This window comes from Diceros bicornis, assembly GCF_020826845.1.
Source record: "Diceros bicornis minor isolate mBicDic1 chromosome 22 unlocalized genomic scaffold, mDicBic1.mat.cur SUPER_22_unloc_1, whole genome shotgun sequence".
NCBI classification, from domain to species: Eukaryota; Metazoa; Chordata; class Mammalia; order Perissodactyla; family Rhinocerotidae; genus Diceros; species Diceros bicornis.
Genome location: NW_026690886.1, coordinates 1,067,087 through 1,086,048, shown reverse-complemented (window position 1 = coordinate 1,086,048; position 18,962 = coordinate 1,067,087). Strand labels below are relative to the sequence as shown.

General features: G+C 48.7%; 1 long non-coding RNA gene across 2 annotated transcripts in view; it reads left to right on the top strand.

Moving 5' to 3' along the window:
* The window catches only part of LOC131401917 (uncharacterized), a 73,805-nt gene extending 68,612 nt beyond the window's left edge, over positions 1 to 5,193 (top strand). For both annotated transcript variants that reach the window (XR_009218127.1, XR_009218126.1), the window contains exon 3: positions 5,088 to 5,193. This is a non-coding gene — a long non-coding RNA (uncharacterized LOC131401917). The remainder of the gene's footprint in view (positions 1 to 5,087) is intronic.
* Positions 5,194 to 18,962: the final 13,769 nt, after the last annotated feature.

Below are 18,962 nucleotides of genomic sequence, written 5' to 3'. Positions count from 1 at the left end.
TTAAATCCTTCTCCCCAATGGGCAGTTGAAAGGGCTTTTTAAGGGCAAAGGAGTGGGTGCGGGAGGTTGGGGGCGGTCCTACGCATTTTGCGCAAGTAGATTTTCATGTTCTGTCATACATCCCACGTTCAAAAGGCAGTGTCCTTAACATGATTGGCAGCTGAGTTCTTGGTCCCCTACGTCATCCTCCAGTCAATTGACTCAAACAGCACTGACGGTTTGAGTCTTGCCAGCCGTCTTGTGGTCTCACTGGTTCAAACCAGTTGAAACTTGCTCAAGGAGGAAAAACGGAGTTTCTGAAAAACAACTCATGGCCCAAGACTAGATCCTTAGTAAATATATGGAACGTGGCTTAAGAAAGTAGTCTCCAGGGGACCGTTGATAAAAGTCTGGTTGGGGCCCCATTTTATTTTGGGCTTGGTTTTGGGCCCGGCTAGGCTATCTGTTCAGGGATGTATGGATATGCAAAATGTGGTATATACATAAAATGGCATATTATTTATCCTTAACAAAGGAAGGAAAGTCTAAGATATGGCACACCATGGATGAACCTTCAGGATATTACTCTAAATGAAATAAGCCAGTCACAAAAATACAACCTTGTGTGATTTCCCTTCTATGAGGTTGCTGAAATCGCTAGATTCAGAGACAGAAAGTAGAATGGTGTTTGCCAGGGGCTGGGAGGAGGAGGAATGGGGAGTTATTCATGAATGGGTATAGAGTTTCAGTTTTGTAGGATGAAAAGACTTCTAAAGATGGATCGTGGTGATGATTGCACAGCAATATTAATGTCTTCAATACACTTAAAACATACTTAATGTATCTATGGGGCCTGATGACTTGTCCTGGCTGAGCACACGCTTGTGCTGTTGCACATCTTACCCCTCACTGTACAGTTGGGAAACTAGCCCAGAAAGAGGCAAGTACTGGCCCAGACCACAGGAGGGAGTCCGGGTCCCAAAGACTAGAGAGAGCTCCAGCTTCCTTGGCCAAGGCTCCGCCCCTTCCCTCAGGTCTCCTTTGACAATGAGAGGCATTAAGATCTTAGAGGATTGCTGCCCACCCCTCTCCATATGAGATCATTTTCCTCTCCTCATCATAGCATGTGCATAGGCACCCCCACTCACACTGAATTCTCATGTGGGGACCATGGAGGTGCAGTCAAGAAAGAGCTGACCCGGAGGAAGTGACAAGAGGCAGGAGGGAGAGAGATTGGAGGCAGCTCTCCCAGGGGACCATGGCATTCGTTCTCCTAGATACATGCCCAGGGACCCAGAGATGGGCAGAGGAATCCCTAAGGTTCCTAGGTTTCTGCCTATCTGTCTGTTCCAGACCCATCCTTGGCCCAGCCTGGGGAGCACAGGACTGGGATCCTGCAGCCCACAGAGGTGGACTGCATCCAGCAGGTGACTCCAAGTGTTCCATGCACTCGCAATGTGTCCGTTGGACCAGGTTCTCTGTTGATGACCTACTGTGCTCTGAAATGTTGAGAAGATGCTTTCCACCCACTTGAGATCATTTAGAACTGAGGAGACATGGGGGCATAGGTGGATGAGAACTGGGGATAAGGAAGAAGATGCCAGAGCACTGGACACCAAGTCTAGAGATGAGGGAGAAGACCAGTTCTTGTTGGATCCTCGGGGTCCTCATCTGGAGGCAGGGGGGAGTCATTGTCCTGGTTGAGGTTGAATGCCTCAGGAATGAAGAAGACACCTGGTAGGGGACAGCAAGATGGGGGGAAAGGTAGGATCCCAAGATTCACTCCACTCTCTCGAAGCCGACAGGTCCTGCTCCTTTACCTCTGGGACCCTGGAGAGCCTCTGCCTTGAGGACATCTGAAGAATGGTTCCTTTCTGTTTGGTGGAGTTTTGGTGAGGGCTGCAGTGCTAGTGCTGGCCACCAGGGGGCAGGCAGCCTCTTGTGTCAGTGGTGGCAAGTTAGATTTTGTTTTTATTTTTTTCAGTTGTATTGAGATATACTTGATATACAGCACTATGCAAGTTAACATTGCTGTGTGGTACATTTGAAAGTTGCTAAGAAAGTAGATCCTAAAACTTCTCATCACCAGGATAAAATCTTTTATGTTTGCTTGGTGATTGATGTTAACTAAACTTATTTTGGTAACCATTACATAATATACATATACATCAAGTCCTTTCCTTCTGCTGTAAACCTGGAATTTACACGGTGTCCACTGAACTTTTCTTGACCTCCTGGAGCAGAGAAGAGTCAAGCAGAGGTCTTTCTGGCTGTCCCTCTGCCTCAGAAACAACTTGTACCTCCTATTTCTAGTGTTCACCTCCACAATCACAGTTGGTCAGAAGCAGGGGGCGGGGTGAAAGATCTTCCCATGTACTCATTCAGCAGCTGTGCAGTGAGCACTCACCCTGTGCCAGGTGCCCTGGTGGGCCAAAGTGCAGGATGAAAATGACCAAGTGGTCCCTGCCTGCCAGGAGCTCACAGCCTAGAGGGGAAATGGACAAAAGCAAAAACAGGAGCAAGAAAAGAGCAAGTGCTGAAGAGAAACACAGCAGGGGGCTGTGAGGGAGGGCTGGGCATCACTGGGTAGGAGGGTCTGAAAGGCCTCACTGGGGTGACGTTTTCTGGGACCAGAATGACAAGAGGGAGCCAGCCCTTCAGGGGTCTGGGAGCAGTGTGTCAGGGGGATGGCACCACCGGTCCTGAGTCTCACAGGCAGAAGTGAGAGGAGGTTAGAAATGTGGCCAGTGCAGCTGGAGGGAGGCTGGGAGGAGAGAACAGGAGCTGGGGTGGAAGGTAGGACCAGGGCCTGGTAGGCTGTGTCAGCTACCTTTCCCTCTCTGACTTCATTGCCCCTAACCTTGCATTTCAAAACTACAAATGTTGACTATCTCACAATTTGTGTGGATCAGCAATCAGGCACGTTTCAGCTTGGTGCCTCTGTCTCAGTGAGTTGAACAGGTTGGTGCTGTGGCCTCAACTGAGGCTCAACTGGGGGAGGACTAGCCCCAAAGGTCACTCTCAGCCTTCAGGGTTCAGTTTGGACAGAGAGTCTAAGTTTCTTTCTGTCTGTTGGCCTGGGCACTCCTGTGCTTCTCTCCTCTATAGGCCTCCACATTGGGCAGTCCCAAAACACTGGTATTTGATTCCTCAGTTACAGGGATTCGACAGAGAAAGAGAGAGAGATGGAACATGAAAGACGGAGTAGGAGGAAGTGAGAGACTTGTGTAGTTAAAATTTAGACAAGACATCCCATCACTTTGGCTGTTATTATGTTCAGAAGCCAGTTACTAAATACTTAGTGGTTCCACGGGGATGGCTATACCATGGGTGGGGCTTACTGGGTACCACTGTGGAGGCTGCCCACCTCATAGGCCAAGATGAGGCACTTGGGTCTCATTCTCCATAAAACAGGAAACAATTGAATGGTTTAATGCCACAGAGTGGCAGTATCTAAATTTCCATTAGTTTCAACCCCCTCATGATGCTGACCTGAAAATGAGACCAAGTTGGAAGTGACTGTTCCAATAGCACAGTGCTAGAACCCAGGCATGTTTTGAGTGGTGTTCTGTGCTACCTGTCACCCCTTCTTGTTATTCTTCCATCTCTAATTTTGTGCCTTAGGTACATGTGACACCAGCCCACAGGGGTAATAGATATTATCTCATATACACCAGGTGAGGTCCCTAGGAAGTAGATTCTAGCCTGAGCCCCCTGGTGTAGGTTTGGAGACTGGGGAGGACCTGAGAGGCACAGGGACTATCCCAGGATGAAGAACTGGTAAGTTAAAGGAAGTCTGCATTCATCTCTGTCTCCTCAAAGCAAGGACCTGAGTTAGGTTTCTAGGGAGCTGGGGCTAGGGCTGTGTAGGCTCCTTGTGTACAGTTCAGGAAGTGACATGAGAGAGGACGGTGAGCAGCCCGGGCTCAGGGGGCAGCTCTGGAGAAATCTGATTGAGGTAAGGGATCCAGGTATAGGAATCTTGAAAAATGTCCCTATCTCCTTGGTCCTAGGCCTCAACAGATCTTTGAACTCTGGTAACCAGGCACACACATTCCCCCATCCAGCTCACTTGACAGGAGACAGTCAAGAGGCAAAAATGTTTTGTTGTTGTATCCCAACTTTTGCAGGATCTGGGCTCAAAAAAGCCCAGAAAGAGAATCTTTTTGATTGTTGCCTACACTGGCTCAGCCCTCATCCCTGATGCCTCTGGGTGTCTGACAGGAGGCAGTGAAGGGTAACATGGGGCAGCCCAGGAAAGGTTAATGCAGACCAGGACACAACGGTGATCCCACCTGATCAACCCCAAAATCCAGGCCCCTCATCGTGTGTTTGTGTGTGTTTGTGTGTCTGTGTGGTGTGGGGAAGGCAGGGTATGTGGGGCAGGCCATTCCTGGGCAGGAGCTGGTTGTTAGGTGTCGGAAGCCTGGTGGGTCTGTCACCTTCATACCCCAGGTTATGGCTGGCAGCATGAGAAGGTGAGCTCCTCAACTCGTATGTTATTGAGCCCTAGAGGTTTAATCCCCTTCCCTTCCTGACCAGAGTTCTTTGCCAGGATGCCCTCTGTGCCTGAACTGAGGAGCAGACTTTCTCTTGGGGGTTGACCACAGTGGCAGTGTGCAGGCAGCCCCTGATTCCCTCTGGCCCAGCTCCCAGGCAGTCTTTGCAGAACTCCACTCAGGAGGTCGTCGAGTAGCTGCCCAATGGCTTCAACTCCACCAACTCACTAGACAAGGGGCAGGTGCATGAGGCCACCCACACCATCCAGGGCTGCTCTGAGATGAGAACAGGAGCAGAGGGCCTCCACACTCAGGACCTTGAGATGATGGGGTTGGACCAGAACTAGGGTGGGACCAGTCAGGAGCTGTCTCTTTTTCAAGCTAAAGGGGATGTACATGCACGTAACCTTGCCTGGTTCAGAGCTGAGCTGCTGTGACCCTCTTTCCTTTGACTGGTGTGAGCTTCTGGAGGCCACTGAGGCAGAGCCAGAGGGTAAGGGGGACTGCAGACTGGCTATTCCTGGAAAGGAAGTGGGATCTTTCCTGTATTTAGAAGGACACATGGAAAGTCAGCTATGTGAGTGAACCTTTCTCTTTATCTCTCTCCAGCGCCAGCTGCAGAGCTCCAGCCAGCAGCAGAAGCAGAGCAGTGGGCAGTGGTGGAGGTAGAGCTGGCTCCAGCTCCGTTGACACCACCCTCTCTAACACTGGAGCCAGTGACCCCTCCATCAGCAGTGTTGGAGCTAGAGCAAGGGCCGACATCGGCTGCAGCAGGAGTGGGAGCTGCTGAGCTGGAGTCAGCTGGACCATCATTTCTAGTGGAAAGTCCATCTCCACCTGTGGCTAAGAAGCATGAGAAGAAGCCCAACCTATGGCCTTCCCTCCTAAGCTGGTGGTGGAGCAGTTGACCATGATGGATGCGGTGAGCAGCTGGGCTCTCAGGGCGGGTGGGGTAGGCTTTCACTCTGCCATCATTGCCCCAGACCTCATCCAGTCTCCTATGATCTGGGCCCGAATCCTGTCTCCACCCCTTACCAACCATACGACCTGGGCAACTTTCTGAACCCCCAAACATTTGCTGTCCACCTGTAGACCGTAGAGGTGGACACTAACAAGACCTGCTGCACAGAGTGGCTGTGCCGGCTCCATGAGGTAGAAGAGATGGAAAGGTGAGCAGGGCCTGGCACATCACTGGTGGAGGGGAACTCACTGTATGCAGCCAGGTCCCTGGTGGCCCAACCTTCTGCTCAGGAGGCTCAACAGCCTCAGGACTTATTAGACACCTGATGTGTACTTCACTATTAGGGAGACAGACAAGGCCGGTGGTTGTAGCTGCCACAGGGGAATGTGCATCAGAATGGGAAGTGGGACCAGAGGGGGGATCAGGGTGGTGGAAGATGCCCCCTTGGGATGAGCCGAGCTGAGCCACCATCTGGAGCTTGGAGTTAGCCAGGACGGGCTGGATGCAAATGCCTCTCTCCCTTCCCTGCCAGTATTGGGTCCTGGGTCATCCTCTGCTGGGTGCCTGCAGTGACAGAGAAGAAAAACCAGGGACTCTAACAAGGCTCAGGCCACATCATGAGCTTCCTGAGCTCCAGCTCTAAATTGTGACCCCTGTGTGGGACTTTGCGGGCTGTGGACACAGAGCTGGGGTGTGGCAATGCTGAGTGACACTCACCCTGTTCCCCAGGAGCTCTTCCAGAAGGTGGTGCCCTCTCAGAGCCTTGGCTCCACCTGGGGCAAGAGGAACAAGCCCGGCAATGAGCACCTGGCACACACCGTCCGGGCCAATGTCGACCACTTCAGAAGGGTGGCCAACCTCATCCTCACCACCTGCCTCGGGGACCCGAGCATGATGGCCCAGGACAGGGCGAGGGTGGTGGAGCGCTGGATCCAGGTGGCCCAGGTATGCTGTGGGAGGTCCAGTGGAGCCCCTCTCTGGAGCCTTAGGAACTGCCTCCACCTTTATCAGCTCCCAGGATTGAAGTGTGTAGTCTAAGCCCCTGCAAGTCCCTAGGTCCTTCCTGCCAGGAGCACGCTGACCTTGACTCCAGGTCCCAGTGCGAGGATGCTCACTTCCTACCTGGCTTCCTCCCTGGGTTGAGCTAAAATCCTCCTCCTTGTGAGTGTTACACTTTGGGTCCTAAATGTGCCCTTCTGGGGCTCCCTGAACATCTGTCTCATCCAGGAGGGGAGATTTAAATAGAAGGGGACTGAAGCTAGAGCAAGCAGGGCTCCAGCGCCCCACCTCACAGCTCACTCTCTTCCCTTCCCCAAGGGTGCTCGATCCTGAAGAACTTCTCCTCGCCCCGCACTGTCATCTGTGTTCTGCAGAAAACATCCATATGCCACCTGAAGAACACAGGGGGGATGTTTCCTGGTGGGTAGGCCTCTCTCCATAGGAAGACCAGGGTGGATGGGGGATCTCCTGTATGTCTGCCATTGGCCCCTCAGTCAGGTGGGAACTCCTGGGAGGCAGCAAATGCTTGGGACAGGGCCTGGGCCTTGGCGGTGGGTCTCTAAGTCTCCCGGTGTCCTTAGTGCACCAATTCTGCTTCAGGACTCGGTTTCCCTAAATGCCAGGTACTGGATTGAGCCACATTGGAGATTTTCAAGTGTTTATAGCAACAGAACTCTATGCCCAGTTGAAACTCAAAGTGGTCAAAAGAGAGCTGCTCTGTATAGCAGGCGAATGGAGACCCCAGTGACCAACAGGAGAGCCCCCTCCCAGTCCCACGAGACCTCAGCGCTCAGAGGAGCCCAGTGAGAGCACTCCTCCAGGCAGTTTGAATCTCTCAGGTTGTCAAAGAAAAGGATTTGCACTTAGACCCCTCACATTATCCCTAAATTTATCCTTCCCTCTTTCCCCTCCCCTCAGGGAGAGCTCTGAAAAATTTAAGGAGCGCTATAGCCAAGACGAGTCCTTGAACAGAGAACTGATGACCAAGGTAGAGTGGAGGCTGGGGGTCTGGAAAGAGAGGAGGGGCCGGGGGGGAGGGGGACTGAGCAAGCTGTGGTTTTGATAATTTCTCACTTGAACTTTCTCTGAAACATTCCCGTCTATCTTGTCCAGGTTAACAAGCAGAGGGATCTTTTCTGCCCATGGGCAGGTGGGGTGCCATTTTTGGGCAGGAGGCCTTGGTCATGGGACACAGTGGTGTTGGCTGGGCTGTTCCAGGACGAGTTGCTGAGCTGGCGCCATCAGCAGGTCTCTGGCTTACATGCACGTCCATCCTGATGGATATAGCTTCTCCCAGGCTGTTGGGTGGTTGGGTGGGTTTATCCCTCAGCCTAAACCTGTCCTCAGGAAGCCAGGCCCCTGCTGCTCCTTCTATCTTCACCATGTCTCCAAGGGGAGGGCACACTGCCTACCCCAGGGACGGGCACAGCAAGGGATTCCCCTGGCCCAGATGGACAAACAGGCTGCTCATCCTTGGATCTGAACAGCTGGACCAGAGACAGATGTGTGTACATTGTGGGACTCCCCACTGGACCCCTAGAGCAGTCACTCGAGTCAACAACAGGAGTCTCACCTGAGTGCCTGGTTGGCAATGATATAGGCCCCAGGTGGCTTATGAGTAGCGTCTAGGCAACTGATGGATTCTTAGTGGATCCTGCTGAAAGGACGTTAGGAGCTTCATGTAAATGGGGAAGCAAAGCGTCCTGTCACCCCCTTCCCTGTTGATCAGAGGTGGCACCTTGTGGGTCCAGTTCCTGAGTGGATAAAGAAAGAGTTCAGTGCAGGCGAATATCCTGAGTGGTTCTTTGGGGAGCAGAAGGGTTTGGTATTGCCTCTGTCCGGCATGGGGGAGAGACACTCCACGGGACTGGGGCAGGCAGGAGCCACTCAACAACTAGACTCCCAAGACACCCCATCCTCTCCATCCACGGCTCGGCCCAGGGCCAAGCTTTGAGAGCTCAGGGGACAGGACTGTTGTCAGTGGTGGGGCTGGGGGTTAAGCGAGGATGTTGGAACAGGGCCTCTGGCTGAGAGGGGCAAGCGGCCTCTCTGTTGGCCCCTCAGCAACTCACTGCCCCTGTTTGGGCCTCTGTCTCCTCATCAGGGAAATGGAGGTATGGTGATTGTGTGGTGCAAGCCTCACAGGGTGGTAATGAGGTAAGAGGGAGGAAAGGAATGTGGGACGTTTCTGCCTGCTCCACCTGGAGGGGTGAGGGCCAGAACAATGATGACAGTCATGCGACAGTGAGTCCTCAGGAGAACCTGTGAGGTAGCTGGAGTTCTCACACTTTCCACATGAGGAAACAGGCTCAAGGAGGCCAGGCCGAAAGCCCAAGCTCACACCCAGAGTGAGAGTTTCAGCTGGGCTTGTTCTGGAATCACAAGACCTTGCAGGGTGGAGTGGCATTGGTACTAGTTCACTCGAGTCAGATGTTCAGGGTCAGAGGCCAGTGGTGCTGGAGAGAAATGGGGTGAAGGGAGTATGGCCTCGCTGACACTGTCCTCGACTCTGGCAGGAGGGGCCCTCCACGTTTGTCCCCCGGAGATCAACCCCCAGAGAGTGCAGGAGAAGCAGCAGCAGCAGCAGGTGAGTGTGCCTGTGGGGGAGGGGCTCTGCGCTCCCAGCTAGAGGCCTCAAATCAAGAGAGGCGGTCCCCTCCTCCTGGTGCCACAGTGTCTGAATCCCCCAGTAGAAGTGACCAGGAGGGGGGCCTGGAAGAGCTGGTGTAGGATGGATTTGTTGTGGGGAGGGCCAGGGACTGCATACCCTGTGATTTGCCAGAAGCAGGCCCTGGGAGGTGAGGAGGAGGAGTGTAGTGTTCTTGGGGTGTGAAGGGAGGAAGAATTGAGGGGAGGGTGCTAAGGGTCCTAGGCTGCTCCCCGTGGGAACCCTGGGGTGGGCCAGGAGGCTGAGGGTGAGGACTTTTCAGGGGAGGGTCTGCAGGGGGCTGACTTGAGAGCAAGGGCTCATCCCACCCGCACCCCGATGTCACAGGGTGTTGTCCCCTATCTTGGCACTTTCCTCGGTGATCTGCTGGTGCTGCACCTGGCGATGGGTGATTATCTCGAAGTGGATGAATCTGAGGACCAGGCAGGAAGGACCAGGATCCTGAGCCTTGGGATGCGGGAGCCCCCGAACTGAGCCCTGAGCTCTCAGCACTTGGCACATCTCCTCTCATAAGAGCCTCACAGCCGCCCCTGGGAGCTGGGGCATCAGGCCCATCTTAGGGATGAGTGAACAGAGGCTCCGCCTGAGACATCCATTCCCGTTCCTCAGGCTGGGGAAGCTCAGAGCTGCCTGATGGCACGCTGCGTGAGGTTTTATCTGAGCTGGACTCTGCCTGTCCCTCCCATGTTGCCCGTGGAGGGAGAGAGAAGTTGGGACCCCCAAGTCAGGCAGCACATAAGTGGCTGAGCAGTCCCCTCTGCCTGAGGCCTCAGCCTCCAAGTCTGTCATCAGAGAGGGTAGTACTGCTAGGTCCCTCAGCCTCACCCCATGTCCTTCTCTGGAGCCCAGAGACCGTCCTAGGTCCAAGTCCTGTTTTCTCTGCATGCCCCGCCCCCTCTGGGGACCTATCAGTAGTGCCACATGAGAAGGGGTGGGCATAGGGGGCTAGTCAGGCTATGGCTTTCTGTCTGATGGACTCTGGCTGTCTGCCTTCCAGGGGAATGAGATCACCTTGAGAAGAGGACTGAGGAGCAGCTGTGGCACTCCTTGCAGGGGAGGGGAAGGAGGTGGAAATCAGAGACCCTCTGGGGAGAACAGTTTCTGGCTCCACCCCTTTTATCTTACATTGAGTGGAAGATTTTGGTAGAAGTCGAGAGCCATCCAGTTGGAGCGTGGGTTGAGGGGAGGATGGCATCAAGGAAAACTTCCTGGAGGAGGGGCTGATTATTCCCATTCTGAGAACAGGTAGAGCCTGGATGGAACTGGAGGGAAGGAGAGTTCCCAGGACTGGTCCTCTGCCCCAGTTCTCACCCTCCACAAGACCCCTGCAGCATCCCCCTGCCAGGCCCTGTCTGCATCCTCTCCTTCCCTCTGGTCCCAGGAATACCGAGTCATGAGGGAGATCCTGCTGCTCCAGGTCGCTGCAAAGAATTATAACAAGACCCCAAGGAGCGATTTGGGGCCTGGTTCCAGGACATGGAGCTGCTCAACGAGAATGAGTGAGGCCGGGCAGGAGTAGTTGGGTGAGGGCAGGGGTGGATTCTCCCCGTTGGCCAGTCCAGAGAGCCTGTTTCCGTAGCCCCCTGGTCAGCCCCAGGCCTTATTGCATGGTGACCTCTGGGACACCCAGGTCCCAGCTGCTGAGGTTTCTTTTGACCAAATTTTAGGATCTTTTAGTTTTCTAGTTGAATCTCTGGACTTGCATCAGCTCTAAGTGGGGAAACCAATGTAAAAAGATCAAAACGTGCACGTGGAGAGGACAAGGCCCGAGGAAGATCATTTGAAAATGGACTAAAGGCAGGCAGGACTTTCCCTCCTGAGACCCCTCTAGGGGCTCCGTGTTCACCCCTGACCTAGATTTGAATCCTGCTGGGATCCTTGTCCAGGACTCTGAATTCCTTTTCCTGCTTGATTTGTATCCAGGAAGAACGATTTCTGATGCAGCTTTTAAGGCTACTGTCGGGTCTTGTTACATAAACATGACTGCTCCCTGTGAACTAGGATTTTCAGCACCCCTGCCTTCCTTATGCAATTCCCTTTAGGGCAGAAATTCCCTAGAAGGCCCCAAACCTCCTCCCTGACTTGGCCTGATGGATCCCGAGTGAGCTCTGCTTTGCCAGGATAAGGACCATAATCCTGGCCAGTCAGTGACCCTACACTGTCCCTTGCTGTCCAAGGTGAATTCTGAGCTCGTGTCCTTCTGAGGTCCAAGGTCTTGGGCAATCCTCCAGTTTACACACTCAGTGTTGGTGTTCTGAACTCGTCCAAATGGGGTAATTGGGCCCGAGTCATTAAAGTGTGTCACCCCTGGGTGGTTGTGTTTTTTTCCCCAGTCTTGTGCTGTGGTTACATTACAACCACTTGATCGGGTGTGAACCCTGTTTGGAGCTTTGAAAAATGAGGCATGACAGGGGTGTGGGGTGGTCCAGCAGGGAATGCCACGGAAGTGATGATCCATGGTCGTGCATGAACACAGCCTTACCAATTAAAATACTGAAATGCTCCCCATCTGGTGGTGAATAGACACTGCTCTGATCTCACACCAAGAACCCGACCAATGACTAGCAGCTTTCAAAGGGTTACCAAGTGGCATTTTGAACCTCTTCCCTTGGGAACACCCTGTAAGACAAGGGCCAGATGAATCGTGTGGCACTTGTGAGCTATCCCCTCCTTTCTGATGGCTGCAAGTGTCACCCAGACACACAGGCTGGACTCTGCCAGGGAAGCCTTCTCAGGACAGCCAGAAGCTGAGGATGAATCCTGGTTCCCGGCATCCCAGGCCCTTCCTGACACGGCACAGCCACCAGGAAAGTGATTTGGTAATGGAAAGACTGGGAAGGCCGTACTTTCCCTCCAAAGAGAAAGAGAAGTGCCAAAAGTGAAAGCTTGATCCCTCAAATAGACAATTAAATCCCAACAAGCAGTGGGTTCTTGTCAGATTACTGATGCTGAAAAGGCCTCTTTTGATAATAGCACGATCCCCCCACTGCCATGTCCATCTTCATGAATCAAACTTCCAACACATATAGATCTAAAAAACTGAGGGAAATCTGGTATTTCCTTAGATGCAACACTGAATTAGCATGCAACAAAGAACATAAAAATGGAGACTTAGAAGTAAATACCTAATTTGAGTACATAGACATCAAAGTGCTTTTGAAACAATATTTTGGAATCTATTGGAATATTACACAAAAAGAATAATCCACTTTTAGTACGTTTTACTGTGACTGTGAGGGGAAAAACTGAATCATCTCGTGACGTTGATAACTCGCTGCTAACTTGAAAGTAAAAATAAATAATGTACGTAGTAAAAGAAAATGAGAGAACAGCATGAAAAAAGAAGATCTTTCTCTCCTCACCTGAAACTCAACCTGTCACCTCAGAAAGAAACCACTGTCTATATTTTCTATGTCACACAGCAGAGTTTAATAAAAGAAACGTATTGGTATGTTTTAAAGTTTCAAGAGCTCAAAGCAAGGAAACATTAGGGACGCTGCCAAGAGACCTCACTGAGGTGCCTGCTCCATTTCATCTGCTGTCAGGAAGTCCTTCTTGGCCCGTCACTTTCTCTGCCTCGCTAGCAAGTCTGTCCGCCATCAGTGTTACCACCAGTCTCTCTCCTGTGCTCCTCACTGCCCTTTCCTCCTTCCTGATACCTTCCTCAGTCACCAGAAATTGTTGGCAGTGAAGCTGTGGAATGCCCAGATCAGCTCCTGGAATCATCTCTGTCAAATCTGAAGACCGGCAGGAGTGGGCATGGGACCTGGAGTGCAGACCACCTGCGAGCACACCTGGCAAGGATTCGCCTGTGTGACTAGGTGCAAGTTTTTGCAACGCTTTGTCAAGATTGAAAGGACTTACCAGTAGTCCTGCACTGCTGCAGGCCTGGAGTCCTTGTGGTCTCTTGGGCCAGCAGACCTGGTGGGGCTGGTCCAAAGTGTCCTCCTAGAGAACCGTCACTGACAGGATGGGATGGGATTCTAGTAACCGGCCCCTTGACTATGTCACTGGACATCCTAAAAGGGATGGAGGTGCTTAAACCACGCTTTGGTTTGGACTGGTTCCCACAGTCACGCTGCTTCCTCTGTGAAGACATGACTATCATCCTTCTTTTCCTCTTACCCTACAAAAATAAATCATGAAATTGGGTCAAATGATAAAGGAAGCCTGCCATTTTAGGACAATTATCCTGGCTGTTTTGTACTTTCACCCTCCCTCTATCCTCTGGGGATAGATCTGACCTGTGTCCTGGGATGTCATCAGGCAGATTTGCATCAAGAACAGAAAGCTTGGGGCTGGCCCGGTGGCGCAAGCGGTTAAGTGCGCGCGCTCTGCTGCGGCGGCCCGGGGTTCGCTGGTTCGGATCCCGGGCGCGCACCGACGCACTGCTTGGTAAGCCATGCTGTGGCGGCGTCCCATATAAAGTGGAGGAAGATAGGCACAGATGTTAGCCCAGGGCCATCTTCCTCAGCAAAAAAAGAGGAGGATTGGCGGATGTTAGCTCAGGGCTGATCTCCTCACAAAAAAAAAAAAAAAAAAAAAAAAAAAAAAAAAAAGAACAGAAAGCTCAAGGTCAAACTCAAGGCTACTCCAAATCATTTCCCCCCTCCATCCTGTTAATACCCCCTCCTTGTTTGAGTGTGTTTCTATTCTTTTCTTGTCCTTGTCACTCTCAACCGCACAAGTCCTGGCATTCCCTCTCAGGACAGTCGGTCCCCAGTCCTTTACTAAATCCCAAATCCTACCATTTCTGTGTTTTCTGACTACTCGTTTGCTTAATCCATTGACCACTCGGTGTTCATAGAAGTGAAATCAATAATGATAATGTCAACCAGCCCTTGTTAGCGACTTACTCCCACATCCCAGATGTTCACATAATCCAAATGGTTATGTTCAAAGTAAATAATTCAGAAAACATATTCACTCACTACAAATTCCTGATATCTAATACTTTTATTCAAACTCTCATACAGTGGATACCTGTGCCTCATGATCAGAAGTAATGCCAGATCACCGATCCTTACTTTAATTTCCTCCTACACCTATCAATCCTGGATTCCATGGACTATGATCTCAATAATTTCCTTGGAATAATAAAAAATTCCTTACCACTTAGTTATGTTGTAAACCTCCAAACCCAGAAGATCCCGATTATCTGCCATGCCGCAGCTACTGCTGGTCTTATAACAAGCTGAAGAAAAAGCACGAAACATGATCTTTTGGTACCACTGTAAACACAAAACCATCTGCATCAATTGGGAAGCACTCATAATGCCTGAAAATTTTGTTCTCTTTTTTTTGTGTTGGGTCAATAACAAAAAGAAAAATCAATTAAAAAATGGGGAAGGGACCGGAATAGACTTTTTCCAAAGAAGACATACAAGTGGCCAATAGGTGTATGAAAAGGTGTTTGGCATCACTAATCAGGGAATGCAAATCAAAACCACAATGAGCTATCACTTCACATCTGTTAAGAGGGCGATTATCAAAAAAACTAAAGGTGGCAAATGTTGGTGAGGATGTGGAGAAAAGAAACCCTTGAGGGAATGTAAACTAGTACAGCCATTATGGAAAACAGTATGGAGCTTCCTCCGAAAAGGAAAACTAACATATGATCCAGCAATCCCACTTCTAGCATATACCCACAGGAATTGAAATCAGGGTCTCAACGAGATACCTGCTCTCTAATGTTCATTGCAGCTAATTCACAATAGCCAAGACACTGAAGTAACCTAAATGTAACTGATGGATGAAAGGATAAAGAAATGGAATATTAGTCAACTTTGAAAAAAGAAGCAATTCCTGCCATTTTTGACAACATGGATGGACCTGGAAGACATGATGCTAAGTGAAATAAGGCAGACAGAGAAAGGCAAATACTCACTTATATGTGGAATCTAAAATAGTTAAACTCATACAAGCAGAGGTTAGAATGGTGGTTGCCAGGGGCTGGGAGGATGGAGAATTTGGGATCTGACGGTCAAAGGATACAAAGTTTCAGTTATCAAGATAAATAAGTTCTGGAGATGTAGGCTACGGTATAGTGCCTACAGGTAACAAGACTGTCTTGCATACATCACATTTGCTAATAGAGTAGATATTAAGAGATCTTACCACAGAATAATAGTAATAAAGGGGGTGAGAGAAAACTTTGGGAAGTGATGGATATGTTTGTGGCCTTGATGGTGGTGACAGTCTCAAGGGTGTATACTTATGTCCAAATTCATCAAGCTGTATATGGAAAAGTATGACACCATCGTTGATTCTTCTGCATCTTGAAATACGCCATGTTCTCATCACATGAGAAAATTTTGTAACTATATATGGGGACAGATGTTAACTGGACTTATTGTGCTGATCATTTCAACATATATTCAAACATTGAATCATTAAGTTGTACCTCTGAAACTAATATAATGTTGTATGTCAACTTTACCTCATTTAAAAAAACACAAGAGACAAAATGATATGAATATTGTAAATGAGTTCAGTGAATCCCTGAAACTGCCCCATTCCCATATGAGAGTTACAGGAAGCAGAGAGGATGAAGTAAGATGGAAGAAAGTTGTACAAAACATAAATCAAATTGAAATCATTTGATTTGCTATCAGCTCCTTGTGGCAGAGTTCTGTGAGTCCTGATCTTCTTTCACATTTATCTTGGAAAAGTATACTTTCAGATCCAACCCATGATAGTTCATCATTTGCTCTAATACGAAAATCTCAACTTAATAAATAAAACCAAAAGCATCCCTTATGTATGAATAAAGTTAGTGAAGTTTACAGAGAAAAGAGCATATTTGCACAATCTCAATAAAGGAAACAGAAGAGCTGAATGATGATCGAGTCTCAGTCAAGCTTATCTTTGAAAGCCAGTGAAACCAGGTTATCTTTTCAAGGATGTGTGTAGAGCTGTCAGCCTTGGAAGACAGAAATAGTGGCCTCCTCTGGAGCAAAGGGCAGGCTTGCTTACTGCCCAGTATAATAGAAATAACACCCCTCCCTGGGGCAAAGGTCAGCAGACTTCCTGTCCATTATCAAAGATTTGAGTTCCTTAAGCTCTGAGCTCTTGCAACCCTCTGCATGTCAGCTGGCTCACTGTGTATCACCCTGTAGGAAGTGGGATTCAGTGAACCAGTGCAAATGCTGATACTCTGGCCACTGCTATTGCTGTGTCATTAAGTCCTTTGTCTCTGACCCATGGGTCTAGTTTCTTTTGCCAGCATCTATAAGACCATGGTAGGCTGACTTATTAGCTTGCAGGTAAGGTAAAATATCATACCTTTCACGGTTCCTGACAAGCCCTTAATGTAACCAGTACTCTTAGGAACAGAGAGCTATCCAGAATAATATGTATAGATATTCTTCATCGAAGACTTCATGCAACCAAAACTTTAATAAGTCTCTCTGATCTCTTTTATTTCTACCCCAAGTAGAAGGAGAGGCACCAGACTATTACAGACCTAGGGCTTGTGCAAGCCACCTGGAGACCCAGTGACCAGAAACTTCCCATGGGGAGCAAAGACAGATGGGCATATTTCCAAAATGGACCCATATGCCTCCCGATCATCCAAAAGATAGTACATTATCTTAATTTATGATGATTTCATTCATTAAAATCTTGCGATGGGCCAAAGATGCATATCTAAGAGGAGTGAGACACATGGCAGTTGTAAGCAGATTAACACATTTGGTGAGTATCAAACTCTGAACTAAACTTAGTGTTCTAATCAATTATAAGGTACAACAAATTTAATTAGGTCAATTAAATGATATTTAATGGTATGCCTGAATATTACTCTGCAATAATGAACAAGAAACTCATGTAAATAACTATAATTGGTCTTACTGTAAAATATGATAGTCAAGACTGTTTGAGATAAGCTGGAGAGAAGGAAGGGGGGAAAAAGATAAAAGTTAGCTGCTCTGAAGCCACTCTCAAGACCCCTGGATCTACATGTAACCCAGGAGATCGAGGCAGATGGAAATGGACAGAGGGATATTTCATTCATATATACACAGTTTGCACTCTGGCAAAAATAGAGTTATATTTTAAAGAATTAGAATTTTTTGAAATTTTAGAGATTTTAAAGACTTTGTTCTGCTTATACTCCCTTTGGTTCACCAAATCAAACTCACTCTTTAATGGGTATTTCTAGCATTGAGTGCTATTAACAGCAGCTTTTTAAAATTCTTATTTTTCCCAGGTCAAACACCAAGGGTAGAGGTCGTCAAGAGATCAAGTCTAATCTACCTACGGGTGTGGCAGGCTTAACTATGGATGTTCAAGCCAGACATTGCCAGAAGAACTACATCTCTTCACCCATAGGTGAGTTTTTACTAGTAATCACAGAAACTTAAGGATATCAAAGGAAATTTTTTATTAAGAACCCAAGTTATAGATTCCTCTCTTAGGTTCATTACTTTGAATTTTTGACTCAAATCATATATATCGATTGGACCATGTTCAATTCTATGATCTTTAGAAGATGCAGCCTACAGCTGAAGAGAAACAGATACAACACCAATATCTTATCCTCTCTAGCCAAACTGAGAGCCCCTGGAGTCAGAAGTTTTCAAGAAAAGAAAAAGATATCCGTCTTTGGAAGAGAGACAGAAGAGGCTATTCAAACATTCAACTTTAAATTGTTAACATGACTTGTTAGAATGTGATGGAGCACACCTTCTAAGTTTCATGATTTTTCTCCACAATATTGAGATGGATGACCTTGAAGTCCAGTTTCCCCATAAATGTATTTATTCAATGATAAAATTAATTTCCCTATAATTACCATGAAAATCTTATGTCATAGTCTCTGACTAAAAGGAAACAAAGCAAATTGAGCAGTTGAATAGCAGTGTAATTAATTCCATACAAGGATCTTACCGCAGCATTATGTATAATAGTGAAACTGGATGTAATCCCATTTCTATCAAAGAAAAAGTAAACAGATGGTATTCCTGTTCTTTGGAATACCTCTAAAACATCTAAAATGGTAAGTTAGAATGATGTGCACTGATAAGGGGAGACGTCTTTGATATATGATTTGGGAAACAGCAAATTGCAAAACGATGTAGTTATGTAATTTATGTTAAAAAACTTTATGTGTATTTATAAATTCATAGGAAATTTCCAGAAGAATAAACCCCACCCTGTTAACAGTAGTGTCTTCTGAGTAGGGGAGTGAGTTTTCAGGGAAGGGGATGAAAGGGGTGGGTTACACTTTATATAGATCTGTGTACTTTGACATTTTTTGCAATATGTATTTCTTTCATAATTAGAAAAATGAATGATGTGACCATTTGGTGCAGGACAAGAGTATTATATTCACCAGTCTCTGGACTGTATGTTACTGCACAGCATGGACTGTAGGAGAAAGCCCAGAGGAGCAATGAAGACAAAGAAGACACGACACCTGCAAAAAGTCAGTGGAGTATTTCTACATAACAAACCTTCCAGGTGAGTGACGGTCAGTATCTTCCACTGTTCCAGCTCTCGCAAGAAACCTAGTACCTTCCCAGGGTAAGCTGGAGGGCCACGGCCCACTAGTCCACTCCCCGCCCAGGGCCTGTTTGTGCAGGGTGACTGCCATCAAGCAGACAATGGACTCAGGATGGGGCCTGTGCCTTTGGTGAGGCTGGCAGAGAGGCACAAAGTGGAACACCACCTAAGGGCACACACCTGAGAGGTGGAGTTCCAGGTGGAGACTCAAAATGGACCACGAAACTGCGTGAAGGAAGCTACTCCACCTCTCTGAGCCTCAGTGTTCCCCCCTGTAAAATGGGGATCACAGGCCTACTTCACAGAGCTGTTGGGGAAGATACATAAAAGTGCCTGTGACAGCCAGTGTCGA